The sequence below is a fragment of the Zea mays genome, chromosome 2 (assembly GCF_902167145.1).
Source record: "Zea mays cultivar B73 chromosome 2, Zm-B73-REFERENCE-NAM-5.0, whole genome shotgun sequence".
Lineage (NCBI taxonomy): Eukaryota > Viridiplantae > Streptophyta > Magnoliopsida > Poales > Poaceae > Zea > Zea mays.
The window spans coordinates 164,066,588-164,086,319 of record NC_050097.1 but is presented as its reverse complement, the minus strand read 5'-3'; positions in this window follow the sequence as shown (position 1 = coordinate 164,086,319).

Below are 19,732 nucleotides of genomic sequence, written 5' to 3'. Positions count from 1 at the left end.
GAGGGGTTCCTTTAACTAAGCAAGAGAAGCCTCGGACAGCAAGGCCGACCGAGCCGAGGGACTCCTACGCCTCTAGGATACGGATACCTCACTCGTCACCTTTGCACGGGGCAACTCACGCTTGGTGAAGCGGTTCAGATAGCCGACAGGCGAGTCTTAGTGCTCGAAATGAGGAAAAAACACGGCTCCGCGCCAAAAATACACACATGTTCTGGCCCCGACAGCCACAATGAACAAAAAGACCGGCATTCAAGGTGCCATTACAAACGGAACCCCGGTTCCACCTCCACAGGTACGAACAACCCCACACGATTGGGGTGCCTGCGGAGCAACAGAAGACCGACGAACGGCTCGCTGTCGCCCGCTCCAGCAGCGGCGACGACGACGACTTCTGCTCCGGGGGGCCGAACAGCAGCAGCGATGACCTCAGGGCGGATGCTGCTGCCATGAGGCCCTCGCCCACGCCCTCACTCGAGAGGCAAGGACGAGTAGAAGGCCGTAGAGTTGGAGGTCGGTCCGTGGTGGCACCGACTATCTCGTCGGCGGAGAAACCTCTTCCGGCTGCCGTGGCGGAAGGCGGCGCCGGGAGCGGCTCCGAAGCCACTCGGCTCAGAGAGCCAGGCACGCGGCAGCTGCCAACGCCACGGACGGCGAACGCCCTTCCCCCCGATCACTGAGGGAAGGAGCGGGCCGCCGCCCGCGCAGGGACCGACCCCAACTCGGCACACTCCCCTCCTCAGCACTGATGATGAAAATCCTGGAAGCTGAGGGAGGGGCAGAGGCCGCAGCCCGGTTTGCTTTTCCCCGCCATCGAACTGGAGGTCACCGTCTTGGGTGACCACCGGCGAGGGGGTGCAGCCGGGCTGCATGATGAAAATCCTTGAAGCCGAACGATGGCTGAAAGGTACCAACTTCCACGAAGTTGTGTTCCTCCAACGACAAGGCGGAAGGATTGCGGGTTTCCCCCATCTGGGGGCTCGGAAGGTGGAAAGACACGATGCATAAGGGAGCGCGAAGACATGGTCGCCTTTCAAGGGGGTCACCCTCCTTTTAAAGGCGACTCTCCCTACATGCATCCCCAGCCGTCGTGGGCTGAGTCTTCTCCAACACGCTCCAAGGTCCTCCCCCTACGGCGCGGGGGCTGGGTCCCACGCGTCATGCAAACTGGCCTAGGGCAGAAGAAGCCAAACCGCCGCGCGCGGTGCATGCAACCGCCCAGCGGTTACAAGCATTCCTCCACTTTCGCCCAGACCAGCGGGTGAAAGGGCGGATAGCCGTGCAGGCGGCATGCAACCGCGCCAAGTGGGCGCGCCCCTCCGACTTCCAACGCACCCTACATGGAGGCCCGGGCCCACGTGTCATGCAATCGGTGCGCCGGTTGCTACGTGCGAGCAACTGCACCGCCACTCGCACCACTACCACGCCTCCTCGACTGTGGAACCAGTACCGTGACTCGAGGCAACCCTACGTACGACCCAGCAGTGCCAGCCAGGCGCGACGGTTAATACGACAAAAAATGGGCCGGCAGTAATGGTGGTGGCAGGCGGGCAGGAGCAGCGGTCACGTCGTCAGCCAAGCTCACGTCACCTCGTGGGACAGCGAGAGAACCCTCTCTCACAGCGTGAAGACGGCGCGCCCGTGTTCCGTTCCTCGAATGGCTCGTGCACGCGCAACGGCCACCTCGCGAACCACTCACCCCGTCGCATTAACTCCGCGGCGGGACAGGCGGCGCCTCAGGCAGGAGAAGCAAGCGACGCTTCGCCTTCGCCATAATGACCGCGTCAAAAAAGGTACGCCACGTCATTCGATTTCGTATCCTTTTCCTTTTCCTCTTTCTCTCTCTTACAACAGGGATCGGGAAAGGGGGATACCCCGAAAAGGATCCTTCTCCGTGAAGGAAACAAGCCCCGAGCCTCCCTACTGATCAGAGGTTCAAAGGCTAGCCCCTCGGAGGGGTTCAACAGCCGCCTCAGAGCGCCTGGGTTCCGCGCCCACTACTGGTCAGAGGTTCGAAGGCCGGCCCCTCAGAAGGGTTCAACGGCCGCCTCAGGCCACTCGGGCTCCGCGCCCACTACTGATCAGGGGTTCATAGGCTGGCCCTCGAAGGGTTCACAACCGCCTCAGACACAGAGCGAGGGATGACCCTGGGTACGTTCGATACATAACCAAGGCTCGGGCTACGCTCCCGAGGTACCCTAGGACATTTCCGAGACCAGCGGGAACGATCTTGTAACGGAATCTATCAGAGGGAGGCATCGAGCCCTCGGACCCCGTCGAAAGGGGACCGGGTCCGGCAGATCACCCGCAGGTACTTTTGGAGCGCGCCTCCGGGCCTCTAGCCGACCCCTAACAAATGGGGCACGGGCGTCCACTCGGATTACCCGTCAGCAGCTCACCGGAGACACCATGTTCGGCGCCCTCCAAGGGCAACATGGCGCTTTCCCGCCCCTCCTCCTTGCGGAAAGGCGACGCAGGGGCGTATGTAAAAAAGTCAAGTCTGTCCTTGACCGTCCTCTCTCCCTGTGCAGAGGCTCGGGGGCTGCTCTCGCAAACCCGGCTCCGGCCAAACCGTTGACAGCGTCAACATACCAGCCCGAGAACTTGGGACCCGACCGTGCACCCGGGCTACGGCCAGCTCGCATGAGGGAACAACCAGACCAGCCGAAGTGTTGCGAAATGCATTAAGACCTCGAAGGAGTCAAACCACTCCTCCGAGGCCTCGGGGGCTACACCCGGCGGGTGCGCTTGCACGCACCCACCGGAACAAAACGCAACCGAGAAAGGCTGGTTACGTAATTAATGTTTGTTATTACACGCAGGGCAGACATATAATATACATACTCACATGTATTCGTATATGTATCAATGGCACGAGAACAAGGATTGATATTTACTGGTCCTTTTTTTGGATGATCTTTTGATCGATGAGCAAACTACTCACGTAGTACTCCTTGCATGCCGCTTTCACGCCAGTCTCTTCGGATCTTCGTAGTCAGCTGCATCGATCGATCGGTTTCATCTGTATATACTACATACTGTTTGTAACCTGCACCGTTGATATTAACATGATGAGTTTTTTAGTTTCCCGCTGTCACGAGATTTCACATCCTGTGACCGATCGCTCAGTACTTCGCTAATACTAGTCCCAAAACCCAAGTCCCAACTCTAGTCGCGCCCTTTAGGGCTTTAGGGTTCATCATCTCCACGGGCCCTTGCAAAAAAGTGCGATAAAAGCCTCCAAGCGAGTATTAACACTCCCTTCGAGGCTCGGGGGCTACTGTCGGGGACCATAATTAGGGGTACCCTCAAGACTCCTAAATCTCAGCTGGTAACCCCCATCAGCACCAAGCTGCAAAGGCCTGATGGGTGTGACTAAGTCAATGATCGGTCCATTCGAGGGACGCGATCACGCCTCGCCCGAGCCTAGCCTCGGGCAAGGGCAGCCGACCCCGGAGGATTTACGTCCCCCTCCAGCAACGGACACACCTTCAGCTCGCCCGAGGCCCAGTCTTCGCCAAGAAGCAACCTTGGCCAAATCGCCATGCCAACCGACCAAATCGCAGGGGCATTTAATGCAAAGGTGGCCTGACACCTTTATCCTGACGCACGCCCTCCAGTCGACAGAGCCGAAGTGACCGTAGTCACTTCGCCGCTCCACTGACCGATCTGATAAGAGGACAGCGCCGCCTGTGCTGCCCCGACTGCTGTGCCACTCGACAGAGTGAGGCTGACAGCAGCCAAGCCCGACCTCAGGCGCCATAGGAAACTCCGCTTTGCTCGACCCCAGGGCTCGGACTCGGGCTCAGCCCCGGAAGACGACGAACTCCGCTTCGCCCGACCTAAGGGCTCGGACTCGGGCTCAGCCCCGGAAGACGATGAACTCCGCTTCGCCCGACCCCAGGGCTCGGACTCGGGCTCAGCCCCGGAAGACAACAAACTCCGCTTCGCTCGACCCTAGGGCTCGGACTTGGGCTCAGCCCCGGAAGACGACAAACTCCGCTTTGTCCGACCCCAGGGCTCGGACTCGGGCTCAGCCCCCGAAGGACGTCGAACTCCGCTTCGCCCGACCCCAGGGCTCGGACTCGGGCTCAGCCCCGAAAGACGACGAACTCCGCTTTGCCCGACCCCAGGGCTCGGACTCAGCCCAGGCCTCGGTCGACGGTCTCCGCCTCGCCCGACCCAGGGGCTCGAACTCGACCTCGGCCTCGGAAGACAGACTCGACCTCGACCTTGGAGGAGCCTCCACCTCGCCCAACCCAGGGCACGGACCGACCACGTCAACAGGAGGCGCCATCATTACCCTACCCCAAGCTGACTCAGGCTACGGGGAACAAGACCGGCGTCCCATCTGGCTCGCTCCGCCAGACAAGTAATGATGGCGCCCCGCACGCTCTATGACGACGGCGGCTCTCAGCCCCCTTACGGAAGCAAGAGTACGTCAGCAAGGACTCGACAGCCCCGACAGCTATCCTTCCGCCAGGCTCCAGCGCTCCTCCGACGGCCACGACACCACACGAACCGGGTGCCAAAACCTCTCTGGCTGCCACGATGGCATGTACTTAGGGCGCTAGCTCTCCTCCGCTAGACACGTTAGCATACTGCTACACCCCCCATTGTACACCTGGATCCTTTCCTTGCGCCTATAAAAGGAAGGACCAGGGCCTCTTACAGAGGGTTGGCCGCGCGGGGAAGGACTGGACGGCGCTCGCGTGAGGCCGCTCGCTCCCTCCCGCATGGACGCTTGTAACCCCCTACTGCAAGCGCACCCGACCTGGGCGCGGGACAAACACGAAGGCCGTGGGATTCCACCTCTCACGCCCGTCTCCCTCCGGCTGCCTCCCCCCTTCGCGCTCCGTCTCGCGCCGACCCATCTGGGCTGGGGCACGCGGCGACAATTTACTCGTCAGTCCAGGGACCCCTAGGGTCGAAATGCCGACACCCACCTACAGTTGTTCTTGTCTCACAGACATCAGACAATCCTGTAGATGTTCCTGAATCACTCGACAAGTTCGGTATCTTCTTTCTTACCTTTCTAGGAACGTTTCACCCGTCTTGCAGACATTACAGAACATCGGAGATATAGAAATGCGGAAGCGATTACATAAACTTACATTTATTTAGAAAGTAAGATCGAGTTACTTATTACAGACCAGAGTTATCCTAGGAGTGCAGAGTAATATTATTACAATACCAAGGGAGGTAAAAACTCCTCCCGATAAGCTCTTATATACAAGTTCTATATGGAGGATCCTTTCCTCCCGCACTTCATTCCTTGTGTTCTTCTTTTGGCACCACCTTAGAGCAGAAGCAACAAAAATTTGTCGCTTCCTCACCTAAAAACAACGGAGGGATAAACCCTGAGTATGGAATTACTCAGCAAGTCTTACCCGACTAAAAAAAGACTCTCAAGGGTATGCTGGTTAAGGGAGTCAAGGTATGGCTTCTCAATAATCAAAGACTCTGTTTTGCAGAAATGCTTACTAAAGTGGATCCTTAAAATCCAGTTTTATTTGTCAAGTAAAGTAAAATTACCTACAACTAGAGTTCTTTCTACCCTAGTTCAATCACTTGACCTACACTAGCCAATTTCTTAACAAAACCTTTCATCTTTACTGGATTGCTACGTATAGGGCAGTGACCAAGTCTTCATAACCGCGAAGGTACGGCGATCCGAATCGATTATACTCAGCTGAGGATCTCCAATCACACGACATATGTAGCACTTAACCCTTGCATATGTCAACCCGCCACCGGGGTTCTTAAGACCAGATCAGGTTCACGCAAACCGAGAGCACAGATACACCACCGTCCAGCCTCTTGCTACGGAGGGTACACGCTACTCCCGCCACCGCTCCACGCCCATTTTGTGTTATCTTATTCTGGCCTTAGTCTGCCCGAGGTAAGGCTTACCCATGACGAGGCATGTGACCAGTTAAAGGGTCCTCGGTCATCAAGCCTACATCGAGACGGTCCTTAATCGACTCAGACGGAGACACTACACCGAGACTCTCTTCTCGTGCAAGTCACCCGCCCGGTCTCAGCATAATCATTTAAACCCAAATCTTGGTACCTGGCACAGGTACATCTTTTCCGATGTTGAACCCATCATGGCCATGATGGATCCACCATCAAGTTTTATTTTTGAAAACAACCCTCCCACTTTGCCAATCATCTTTTGTAAACAAATCCTTTTGTTTTTCTAAAGCAATACTAAGCATAGAAAAACCTTTTTGTAAAAATAGGGTTTCAAGGAAGGTAATCAAGTTCAAGGAAGGTAATGCAGGAATTGTTTAAGCATTCAACTCCTATCACCTAATGCAGCAATCAAGTGAGAAAGATTTTAAAAACATCAAGGAAGGTGGCAAATGCACCGAGGCTTGCTTCATTAGTAGATATCGAAGTAGAAACAATTTCCGGCCTGAGATTCCGAAGGTGGTGGTGTCTTCTCTTCGGTCACTTCGATCTCTTCTTCGTTTTCTAAATATAACCATATAGGTATATATAAAAATGAATGCCATGTAATGCTCATGAGAATGCAAAGATAATAAAGATTTATTATCTAAGTCTTGAATACAACTTTTCTTCACGGGACTCCGAGAACTTAGGGTTTCCGGAGTCAGTAAAGGAGTTCAAAAGGCAGGGGAGGGGTTTTGGGTTCTAAGTATCAAACAAAGTCCAAATCAACCCAAACTCTACCCAAGGCTTCTAAATAATGTATAGAACTCATATAAAAAGTTTGGACATTTTCGGAATTACTATATGTTTTTTAAAAATCCAGAACTAATACTTTAAACTACTTTAAATGCCTTAAAATTCCTTATTTAACCTAAAAATCATGAAACTATTTTTATTAAATTCTATAGAAAATAAGAAGTCTAGGAAAATTGGTTTCACAATTTTAAGATTTTTCTACAATTTTCTATAGGTTTTCAAAGTTCTCCTGAAAAAGAAAAAGAAAAAGATTAAAACAGTGATGGGCTGGTTTCAGCCCAGCGACCCAGTCCAGAGGGGAAAAGCGCGCGCGCCCGCGCCCGCGGGGCAGGTTTGCGCAGAGGCCCTCAATGTTTTGGATAACTTGAAGTGGGTTCTGTTACTGTTTTCTTAAGTCGCTGACAGTTTGCAGAAAAGACCCCCCGCTTCTATTACTTTACATCACGTGGTCCCCGACGGCGTGGAGCACGGCCGCGCTCCGGTGAGCAACTGTACCGGCCGAACGGGGCCATGACCGGCGCTCCCGAGCGACGGACACCAAAATAGACCTACCCCGAGCATTTTCCCCAACCTAATTTCATTTATGGCCAAATGGTTTGCTCTAGCCACGGTGACCGTGAGCAGTGCGGCTAGATCGTCGTGTTCCCGGCGACCAGAGAGCTCCTAGCGCAATTACGTGGGTCAGCAAGCATCATGGAGTTATGAGAAAGCTCAAACAAGGGAGAGAGGAGGATGAGCTGACCGGAAAGGGGGCTGGCCGCGGTGAGGTTAGTTCGCGGTAGCGGAAACCCGAATTGGGGAGAAACCAAAATTCAAGCTCTCAGATGCACGGTTGCTAACGATTCTTGGTGTCGGGGTGGGTGATGATGCTGCGGAGCTAGGGGAGGGCTCAATTTATAGGTGGCTTAGACGGTGGCCGGGAATTTGGATGACGATGCGCGGTGGTCGGAAAGGGGCAGGGAGGTTCTAGTGCACATGAACCCGTGGCTAACGTCGTGGCGACCTCACCGGCGACGATGGGACGGCCCTAGAGAGTCACGGCGACGTGGTGTAAAGGTAGAGCCACGCGGCGGACAACCGCGAAGGCTTGACGGTGGTGAAAAGCTTTATCCACGGGAGGTGAGCAAGGGGAAGGGATTACGGCTAGCCGGAGTGGCTTCCAGGTCACCGGCGGCGAGGATCCCCTTACCCCATGCTGCTATCCATCCGCGCAGACACGAATCCCGAAGCCAGTGACACGAATCACGACGGGGAGTCGTCAGCGGCGAGATCTTTCTGACGCTAGCGTTCTGATCCGATCCTGGTACTGTACCATGGGATACTTCTTCAGTGTGTCTGACAGTCACAGTTTAGGACCAAATTCCTCACAATTTCCTATGGCAACATACCTGAGTCTCTGCAGCAAAGTTGTAGTCCTATAGATCCTCTTTATCTTTGTTATAGCAATCCTAATCGAATTCCTACTGGATTTAGCTCAAATCTGATCACAAGTTCGACCAATACCACTGGTGACCATATTTCAGTCAGCAAACTGACTGACAGCCCAACTTGGCGCCTATTTTTCTCATAACTTTGCACAACAACCATATTTACTCTCTTAAGCAAAGTTATTCCCCTATGATAGATCTACAATATTGATGTGGTGACCTAGGGCAAAAACCCTAGAGTTTAAAAGATACAAAGCCCCAATGTTGAGCCAAAACTCTGATTTCAGACTTTGTTAATACAGAGGTCACTTGGTACTTTTTGCAAATAGCCCAAAAACTTAGGGTTTCACTTGCAAATCTACATATTTGTGATCTAAAGGACTTAATATGCTTTAACATTATAGTTTTTACACTTTAGTCCAAATGTGCACACTTTTGCACATAAGCCCTTAGGGTTTGGACTTAGGGTTTTCCAGGGTTCCAATGGGGGTTTTTGGTATCTCAGGGGTATAAAAGTGATTCAAGTTCATTCTTGGGAACATTTTATAACTATTCCCCTAAAGCTTTTAGGTTTTCTTAACTTGGGTTAAGTTTTACCCCTTTAATCCCTATTTAGGGTTAAGTTCCCTATCCAGGGTTCTATTTGCAAAAAATGCTATAACAATACAACTTGTTTGAAATTTTTACCTAGTGAATGCACTCTAGGTGTGTCAAACATATGCAATGCCAATGTTTATGATGCCATGCTCAAGTTTTAGTTACAGTAACACCAGGGGTGTTACAGCAAGGCGGTGGCGGGGGGCACGACGAGGTGTTGTGGTGCGCACAGAGGTGGCACGAGAAGCGGGGAGGTTGCAGGGGTGGTGTGCCGAGCGCGTGTCGGTGGCAAGGGCGGCAGGGCAATGGTAGTGGTAGTGTGGCGAGCTTGTGGGGTGCAGCGAGATGGTGGCAGTAGTGGCAACGTGCAGTGAACGGAGGCTTAGGCACGTGGGGGCAGGGGCGATGGGATAGTAGCAGGAGCCATCAGGTGTTGTGGCACACACAGAGGTGGCAGAGGAGGTGGGGCAGTGGTGGGAATGGCATGCCGAGCGCATAGCAGTGATGGCGTAGGCGGAAGGTGGGGGCGGTGGTTATGTGTTGTACTGGTGGTGATGTGGTGTCTAAGCGTGGTGAGGCGAAGCGGTGTCCGGTTGAAGTGAAGATCTGCAAGAAAGCAAGGAGGGAAGGGAGAGGGATCCATGCCCAGTCGACTAAGTTCGAATAAGTACGTCGATTTTCTAGTGGCCGACATTGTTAAGATTAAGTACATTGGTGTAACACTATGAAAATCATTAAATAGAAATAATACATTTAGTTAATAATGATATTTATGGTAATTAATTTTCTTGTAAGTGTTCATTATTTATTTGCCTTTGGAATGATTTTTTTATGCTCATGATTGATTTTGAATATTGAATGTCATTTCTTCTTAAATTAAAATTCACATAAATAATATAATAAATATTAGTCTAAGAATTAATATTTTATTTATAAATATTTTTGGTTTGATTATTATGAATTTTATGATTATTTGAATAGGTATTTCGAAATTAGAAAAAAAGAAAAAAAAACAAAACCCTAATTCTAATCGGCCCACTAGGGCCCAACTAGAAGTGGCCGCCGCGCCCTGCCTTCTTCCTCCCCTAGCCGCCGCCGCCCCCTGCACTCCTTCTCCCTCTCTGCTTCTCTCTCCCACCCGCCTCCATTCTCTCTCCTCTCTCTTCCCTGCCACGACCGACGCGCAGCCACTCGGCATCCAGGACTCGAGCGCCCGAGCCACCCAGCGCCGCGACACCGACCGGCCGAAGCCCCTGCGTGCCCCGTGCCAGAAGCACACCACGCGTGACCGCGCCAAGGACCCGCGACCGCGCCTGCACAGCCCCGGCTACACCGCGCACTCGCCGAGCCGACCGCCTTGCCCTTCCCCGCAACCGAGCCGCCCTACCGAAAACGCACACTCGACCGCGCGCAGGACCGAAGCTCCGAGCCGCCAGCCCCAACACCGACGCTGCCAGGAAGCCGACCCAAGCCCGCGTCCGTTCGTCTGCGCGTTATTGGAACTTCAATGCATCCGTTACTCCCTCCCTCCATTCAAGCTCCGGGAATGCCATTGATGGCCATGAAACACCCCCGACGACCTCTGCTCTCCCTCCCTCTCTCTATAAAACCCAAACCGAGCTTCTCTCTTCTTCCACCCACAGCCAAGCTCTCTTCCTCTCCGAGCTCTCTTTCTCTTTCTCACATTTCTTGCCCGCCGTCCGTGGAGCCTCGCCGGAGTTCGTGCTCACCATCCATGGAACCTCGTCAGAGCTCCGCAGCACGTGGATTGCGTCGTTCCCTTCTCGACGCCAAACCCGCCGAACCCTCCCCACTCGTCGGCGTTCATCCCTGCGCATGAGCGAGAACACAAGGTTGAAGACAACCCACTGATTTATTTTCTAAATCATGTTTTGAATCTTGCGATTTATCGTTGTAATATTGATGCGATTTGGCGATTCACGTGTATGATTTTAGAGATTCGATATATACGTGTAATTAAAATTGAACCCCGCGACAATATTTTAAATATAGATATGATTTTATAATTCTAAAAATGAACACGGTCAATATTCACTAACTTAGTGATTTTCATACTAGAAATGTTTATAATTAATTTTGCTTTTGTGTGTGGAACGATAATTGTTAGTAGTAGTTTAAGTATAAACTTATTTGCATGAAGAAATTGAAATAGACACCAAGTTATGTATTTTCTAGTCAAATGAAAATATATATTTCACTATTCATAATAAATGAATTCATAACTATGGCACTTAAGTACTTAGAATTAGTAAGACATTTATTTATGTCATAATAACCATGATTATGTTATTAAAAGTCTCATTTAGTAATTTACAATTAATTCTAGTATATTAATGTCGGCGTTTCGACCCCGGGGGGTACCTGGACCGACGAGTAAATTGTCGCCGCGTGTCCCAGCCCAGATGGGTCGGCGCGAGACAGAGCACGAAGGGGGGAAGAGACAAGGCAAAAGGGGGATCCCGCGGCCTCCGTGTTGTCCTGCGCCCAGGTCGGGTGCGCTTGCAGTAGGTGGTTACAAGCGTCCGCGCGGCCAACCTCTTTGTACGAGAGCCCTGGACCTTCCTTTTATAGTTGTAAGGAGAGGGCTCAGGTGTACAATGGGGGGTGTAGCAGTGTGCTAACGTGTCTAGCAGAGAGGAGCTAGAGCCCTAAGTACATGCTGTCGTGGCAGCTGGAGAGGGTTTGGCGCCCTGTTCATGTGATGTCGTGGCCGTCGGAGGAGCGCTTGGGCCCCGTGGAAGGATAGCTGTCGGGACTGTCGGATCCTTGCTGACGTCTCCTTGCTTCCGTAAGGGGCTGAGAGCCGACGTCGTCATGGAGCACGTGGGGCGCCATCATTACTTGTTTACCGGGGTGAGCCAGATGGGACACCGGTCTTGTTTCCCGTAGCCTGAGCTAGCTAGGGGTACGGTAATGATGGCCTTCCCTGTGACGTGGCGGGTCCGAGCCCGAGGTCGGGCGAGGCGAAGGCTCCTCTGAGGTCGAGGTCAAGTCCGAGCCCTGGGGTCGGGCGAGGCGGAGTTCGTCTTCCGATGTCGAGGCTGAGTCCGAGCCCTGGGGTCGGGCGAGGCAGAGACCATCTTCCGAGGCCGAGGCTGAGTCCGAGCCCTGGGGTCGGGCGAGGCGGAGTCCTTCTTCCGGGGTCGAGGCTGAGTCCGAGCCCTGGGTCGGGCGAGGCGGAGACCGTCTTCCGAGGCCGAGGCTGAGTCCGAGCCCTAGGGTCGGGCGAGGCGGAGTCCGTCTTCCGGGGTCGAGGCTGAGTCCGAGACCTGGGTCGGGCGAGGCGGAGCTTCCCATGGCGCCCGAGGTTGGACTTAGCTGCTGTCAGCCTCACTCTGTCGAGTGGCACAGCAGTCGGAGCGACGCAGGCGGCGCTGTTTTCTTGTCAGGTCGGTCGGTGGAGCGGCGAAGTGACTGCGGTCACTTCGGCTCTGTCGACTGAAGAGCGCGCGTCAGGATAAGGTGTCAGGCGATCCTTGCATTAAATGCTCCTGCGATACAGTCGGTTGGCATGGCGATCTGGCCAAGGTTGCTTCTCCGCGAAGACTGGGCCTCGAGCGAGCCGAAGGTGTGTTCCTCGCTTGAGGGGGCCCTCGGGCGAGACGTGAATCCTCCGGGGTCGGCTGCCTTTGCCCGAGGCTGGGCTTGGGCGAGGCGAGATCGTGTCCCTTGAGTGGACTGAGCCTTGACCTTCATCGCGCCCATCAGGCCTTTGCAGCTTTGTGCTGATGGGGGTTACCAGCTGAGATTAGGAGTCTTGGGGGTACCCCTAATTATGGTCCCCGACAGTAGCCCCCGAGCCTCGAAGGGAGTGTTGATACTCGCTTGGAGGCTTTTGTCGCACTTTTTTGCAAGGGGACCGGCCTTTCTCGGTTGCGTTTCGTTCCGGTGGGTGCGCGCGAGCGCACCCTTCGGGTGTAGCCCCCGAGGCCTCGGAGGAGTGGTTTGACTCCTTCGAGGTCTTCGCGCGTTTCGTGATGCTTCAGCCCGTCTGGTTGTTCCCTCATGCGAACTGGCCGTAGCCCGGGTGCATAGTCGAGTTCCAAGTTCTCGGGCTGGTATGTTGACGCTGTCAACGGTTCGGGCGGAGCCGGGTTTGCGAGAGCAGCCTCCGAGCCTCCGCACAGAGCGAGAGGACGGTTAGGGACAGACTCGGCTTTTTTCATACGCCCCTGCGTCGCCTTTCCGCAAGGAGGAGGGGGGGAAAGCGCCATGTTGCCCTCAGAGGGCGCCGAACATGGTGTCTCCAGTGAGTTGCTAGCGGGTGATCTGAGTGGACGCCCGTGCCCCGTTCGATAAGAGTCGGCTAGTGGCCCAGAGGCGCGCTCCAAAAGTGTAACACCCCTGGTGTTACTGTAACTAAAACTTGAGCATGGCATCATAAGCATTGGCATTGCATATGTTTGACACACCTAGAGTGCATTCACTAGGTAAAAATTTCAAGCAAGTTGTATTGTTTTAATGTTTTACAAATAGGACCCTGGATAGGAAGCTTTACCCTAAATAGGGATTAAAGGGGTAAAACCTAACTCAAATTGAGAAAACCTAAAGGCTTTAGGGGAATAGTCATAAAATGTTCCCAAACATAAAATTAAATCACATTTATACCCCTGCGATACCAGAAACCCTAATTGAAACCCTGGAAAACCCTAAAACCAAACCTTAGGGGCCTATGTGCAAAATTAGCCCACTTTTGGGCTAAAGTGCAAAAACCAAGTCAAATAAGTTTCTTAAGTCCTTTGGTTCACAAATGTGTGGACTTGAAAGTCAAATGTTGAGTTTTGGACTTAAATGCAGAATGGACCTCAATTAATTTCTATTCTAAGTCTGAAATTTAGTGTTGAAGGCTCAACTTTGGAGCCCTGCAACTTTTTAATTCTAGGGATTTTGCCCTATGTCACCACACCAAATTTGAAGATCTATCAAAGGAGAACAACTTTGCTTAAGAATGTGAGCTCAGTTGTTAAGAAGAATTTAGAGATAATTAAGCCTGAAGTTTGGCTGTCAGGATGATTAAGTCTGAAAATCAGGGTGACGGTGGACTGACATCAACATCAAGCCCAAGTTTATGCCTGATCTACTGGCCTTTTGCGACAACACCATATAGCAAAGATGTAGTTGGTATAATGCTCTCCAAGTTTGCTGCAATGCTTGACTTGTGTTGTCACAAGGAAATTAAGAGAAAATCTCGCTCCAAGTTGGGCTGTCAGGCAACTGAATCAAGTTTTAGCCATGGTACAGTGCTCTGTTGAAGATCAGACCGCCAGCGCCAAAAAAAGATCTCGTCGCCGGTGGCCCGTCGCCGTTGATCGATTGCTTGCCGTGATTCGTGCGTCGTGGCCATGGATAAGCACAACTCAGTAAAGATCTCGGCGTCTGATCCACTCGAGCTCAGTTGCGGCTAAGCATGCCGTACTCCCCCCCAGCCGTCGGTCGCTCGGATAACCCTCACCGCCGGTGAAAGGCCACTGTGTCATGCGCCAGAGCCCTTTTCCTCTCCGGCCGCCACCGCGCCATCCTTAATTCAAGCGCCACCGCCCCCTGGAATCTATAAATTGAGCCCACCGTTAGCTCCTCAACCTCATCACGCACCACACCGTCTAGTATCGCTCCCAATCTTGCAACCATGAGCTCCAATTTCAAGTTTCCCCCAATTCTGTTCTTAAACACCGCTGGGTCGAGCTCACCGTGGCCAGTCCTCCACAGGTTTAATCATACCATCCTTGTTCTTGTTTTAGCATCTCTGTGTGCTGGTGATGCTCACCAACTCGCCCAATTAAGCTAAGATCCCATGAATCACCGGGAACGTGTAGGTTGTTAGTTCATCCGCGCGCTCACCATGGCCAGAGACATTGGTGTAGTTGTCTATGAAATTAACTTGGGGAAAACCTTCACTCGGTCCTGAATTTGGTTTAGACCAACATAGAGCGCCAGTACTTGCCCCAATCGGCCGGCCTACTAGCTCGCCGGAGCTCCACAGCGCGCTGCCGTCGTCGGGGACCTCCCACTGCGAAGGAATAGAACCTCAGGGACTTTTCTACAAACTGTCAGAGACTTGGGAAAACAGTAACAGAGCCCACTTCGAGTTATCCAAAATGTCGAGGGCCTCTGCGCAAACCTGCCCCGCGGGCGCGGGCGCGCGCGCGATTCTGCGTGAATTTGGGCCACTGGGCTGAAATCAGCCCAGTACTATTCATAAGCTTTTCTTTTTCTTTTTACTCCAGAGCCAAAACAATTTTAGAAAATGGTAGAAAAATGATAAAATTGTGAAACCAATTTTCCTAGGCTTGTTATTTTCCCTAGAATTTAGTAAAAACAGTTTTGTGATTTTTAGTAGAAATAAGAAATTTTAGGGCATTTAAAGTGGTTAAAAGTATTAGTTAGGGATTTTTAGAAAATAAATGGTAAGTCTAAAAATGCCCAAACTTTTTATGGGAACTTAAAACAATATTTAGAAGCCTTGGGTAGGGTTTGAGTTGATTTGAACCATGTTTGATAACTAGAACCCAAAACCACCCCCCTGCCCTATGAACTCCTTTACCGACTCCGGAAACCCTAAGTTCTCGGAGTTCCGTGAAGGAAAGTTGTATTCAAGACATAGATAATAAGTTTATATTATCTTTGCATCCTCATGAGCATCCCATGGCATCCATTCTTATACATATGTATGGTTATGATTAGAACGTGAAGAAGAAATAGAAGTCACCGAAGAAAGGACACCACCACCCTCGGATTCTCAAGCAGGCAACTGCTTCTACTTCGATATTTGTGGATCCGAACCCGACTCACCTGTTAACGAAGGCAAGCCCCGGTGCATTTGCCACCTCCCTTGATGTTTTTAAAATCTTTCTCACTTGCTTGCTGCATTAGGTGATAGGAGTTGATTGCTAAAACAATTCCTGCATTACCTTCCTTGAATTTGATTACCTTCCTTGATCACCTGTTTTACAAAAGATTTTTGATGCTTAGCATTGCTTTAGAAAAACAAAATGTTTTGTTTTTACAAAAGATGATTTGGCAAAAGTGGATGGGATGTTTTTGAAAATAAAACTTGATGGTGAATCCATCACGGCCGTGATGGATTCAACATCGGAAAAGATGTACCTCTGCCAGGTACCAACCTTTGGGGTTAAATGATTAAGCTGAGACCGGGCGGGTGACTTGCACGAGAAGAGAGTCTCGGTGTAGTGTCTCCGTCTGAGTCGATTAAGGACCTTGTCGATGTAGGCTTGATGATCGAGGACCCTTTAACTGGTCACATGCCTCGTCATGGGTAAGCCTTGCCTCGGGCAGACTAAGGCCAGAATAAGATAACACGAAATGGGCGTGGAGCGGTGGTGAGAGTAGCGTGTACCCTCCGTGGCAAGAGGCTGGACGGTGGTGTATCTGTGCTCTCGGTTTGCGTGAACCTGATCTGGTCTTAAGAACCCCGGTGGCGGGTTGACATATGCAAGGGTTAAGTGCTACATATGTCGTGTGATTGGAGATCCTCAGCTGAGTATAATCGATTCGGATCGCCGTACCTTTGCGGTTATGAAGACTTGGTCACTGACCTACATGTAGCATTCCACTAAAGATGATGGGTTTTTGTTAAGAAATTAGCTAGTGCAGGACCAGTGATTGAACTAGGGTAGAAAGAACTCTAGTTACAGGTAACTCTACTTAACTTGACAAATAAAACTGGATTTTTAAGGATCCACTTTAGTAAGCATTTCTGCAAAACAGAGTCCTTGATTATTGAAAGGCCTTACCTTGACTCCCATATAACCAGCATACCCTTGAGAGTCTTTTCTTTAGTTGGGTAAGACTTGCTGAGTAATTCCATACTCAGGGTTTATCCCTTCGTTGTTTTTAGGTGAGGAAGTAGCAGATTTCTGTTGCTTCTGTGCCAAGGTGGTTCCTAAGGAAGAAAAACAAGACTGAAGTGCGGGAGGACTTGGTCCTCCACATAGAAATCTTTGGCTTAAAACTTATCGGGAGGAGTTTGTGCCTCCCTTGGTTTGTATAATATTACTTCTCAGCACTCGCTTTTAGTTCTGGTCTGTAATAAAACAACTCGAGCTGCTTTTTAAATAAATGTAAGTTATGTAATCGCTTCCGCAATTCTTTATCTCCGATGTTCTGTAATGTCTGCAAGATGGGTGAAACGTTCCTAGTAAGGTAAGGAAAGATACCGAGCTTGTCAAGTAGTTCAGGGGCACCTACAGGGTTGTCTGAGGTCCGTTGGACAAGGACAACTGTAAGTGGGCCTAATTACTTGGGAGGTTCCGTCACAGCTGGTACCGGAGCGTAGCCTTTCTTTCTAGATATTATGAGGCGTCTTCAAAAGGATTTTCAAAAGTCTTACCTAAAAAAACTCTTTTCTCTTCTTACCTAAGTATTCTGAAGAGTCTATCTTAAAGACCAGATAGGAAGAGTGCAATGTATAGAAGGTTGAATCAACTAAGGTTGATCCTATAATTATACATGCATCATGCTAAGCACTATATTAATAAAATTTCCCCCTTAGAGAAATGCTATCGCGCACCCGAAAGACCGCGCGCAAATCTACTAGACCTAATGGCATATCCCGCTATTAACTTGCCCCAAGACATGAAGAAAGTAGCAGTGGTAGCAACGATCCTATCAGGGATCTGGAAGCACAAGTCGAACTGCTTCAATCAGAACTCCGTCACAGGAATGATCTATGGGTCGCGGATGCAGCCATCCGCTACTTGCAAGACCAACTCGCGAAACGAGATCTAGCGCTCGATTGGACGGTTAACTCTCGTTTACTCGCCTGGGCTAAGGAAGCCAAAGCTCGAGCCCGCATGGAGGAGCTTAGCTTAGCCATGGATAACTTGCAGGTCTATTATAATACACTACATGAAGAAGTTCATGGGTTGTATTCGCAACTGCACCCGAACGTCCCTGTGAATCCTGTCGGAATGGAAGCCGGACCTTCTCATGTAGCGGGAGAAGCACTTGGTGGTGAACTGGACCTTTTCAGGCCCCCTCCCTCTACGAAGTTGGTTGATGAATGGTCTTCTACGCCCGACAGTAAAGCTACCAAAAGTGAAAAGAAGTGGTTTACCAAGTGTCCTTAACATTGGCCGGACGGGACTTTCCCGCTAATATGATTGTTCTGAAAGGCCAAGACATGGATATCATCTTGGGCATAAACTGGTTAGCCCAGCATAAAGCAATTCTCAATCCTGATCTGAGAACCATCAGGTTGAGTTATGGCCAATAGAGAGTTGGTAACTTGATTGCCTAAACCCAAGATTAGGCTATATTCGTAATTAGTGAACCATGACCCGACCCAAAGTTGAATTTTCTGATATCACTCCATGACCAAACACATACAAATCAATGCCTAGATAATTTCTTTGTCGGACCTAAAGAGTACCTAGACTTCAAACAAGGATCTCAAGTCATGTCTTCCTTTAAAACCATTCTCTTGTTCAGTTGATACAGGTTGCAGTCTCTAGTATAGTTGGCCTCTCCTTGCGGATCGTCGTGTTGCTTTATTAACCCAACCTAGAAAAGACATGTCCGACCATTTCCTTGAATTTGATGCCTTTGGTTCCTTCATATCTATCGAAGGCATACCAACTTAAGCCTTGACCTTGTGATCTCTGCGATGGGCATAGAAATATGCTTGGGCTGAATTAACAGTCTCCCATCATACTTCTTTCATCAAGTTTAGGTTATGGCCATACCTTGTTCGTTTCATCGGGCCATGATCTATTTGGCTCTACTTGTAACCATTCTTACAAGTGGAGTACCTCTTGTATATTGTCACCCTTGCTCAGTCTATTTGTGTTGCGTGAGATTTCTTATTGGTTATGTCTGGTATTGGCGTTATGACTAAAATTGGTGATGCCGCGCCAAAACCGAGGGCCTCTTGTGGGTATACACACAAGGTTGTGCTGCTCGGTGCACGCTTGTATCACAGTTAGTAGTCATAATCCATTATGAGATTATATCAATATGTTATCTCTACGCAAATTGTTCTTACCACGTGAGATCCATTATTGGTGCCAGTTTTGTAATGGTGTCATGGTTAAGGACTTATGGTACCGCGGCGAAACTGAGAGCCTCCTGTAAATGTGCACACAGGATTTTGCTGCTTGGCGCATGTCGGTACCAAGGTCTCTGGTCATGATCCATTGTGAAACTACACTGATGTGTGATCTTCTGTGGATTCCTTCCTTAAAACACTTTCTTGTTGTTTGTGAAGAGATCAAGCAACATCTGTCATTTCCATTGGATCAAAAGGGCATACCACTTTCATATGTGGTCTTATTTGTTTTGATCTTGGTAGTGACTCCTCATACAAGTTCCCTTTACATCCTTTGTGTAAAGGTGGAGCCTTGGAGCTTTTTAGTGACGAGAGACAACTGATTAGCTCTCAGAATGGAGATTGGATTTCCCCTGCTGTTGAGATGCAGGAGTTTGTTCATTCGCTTTCCTAATTAATCCATGTATTCCCTAACCAAGTGGATAATTCATCTTGCATGAAGAAACGGATGAACAACATGACCAAATGGATTTTTACCCAAATGCATGACCTTTTGCTTGCAAATGTGAACTCTCAACCCCTTGGCTTACCAATGGTACTGAGAGGATTTGCTTAATGTCAAAAGTAGTTCAACAAGTTGGTTTTGACTAACTTGTAACTGCCCGTTGAACGAATGCTGAGTTTAGAGATCGTTTTATCGAGTTGTCTAAACTCACTTTGGTTCAACCCACCCTAAAGAAAGTACTTACCAAAATGAGATTAAGTCAGCCAATAGCCACCTAATCATCGCTCTAGTCGTGCCTCGACCGTCTCACGCGTGTTTTTCCTGCATGTGTGATCATGCCGATCCATGACTAGTGCTGGATAAAAGGGACTGGTTGCAAAGTCCGCATTTATAGATCCCTCTGCTGGTGATTTTTCTTGAATCAATATCACCTTTCGTGGACTTGGATCCCCTAACTAACACGAGTTA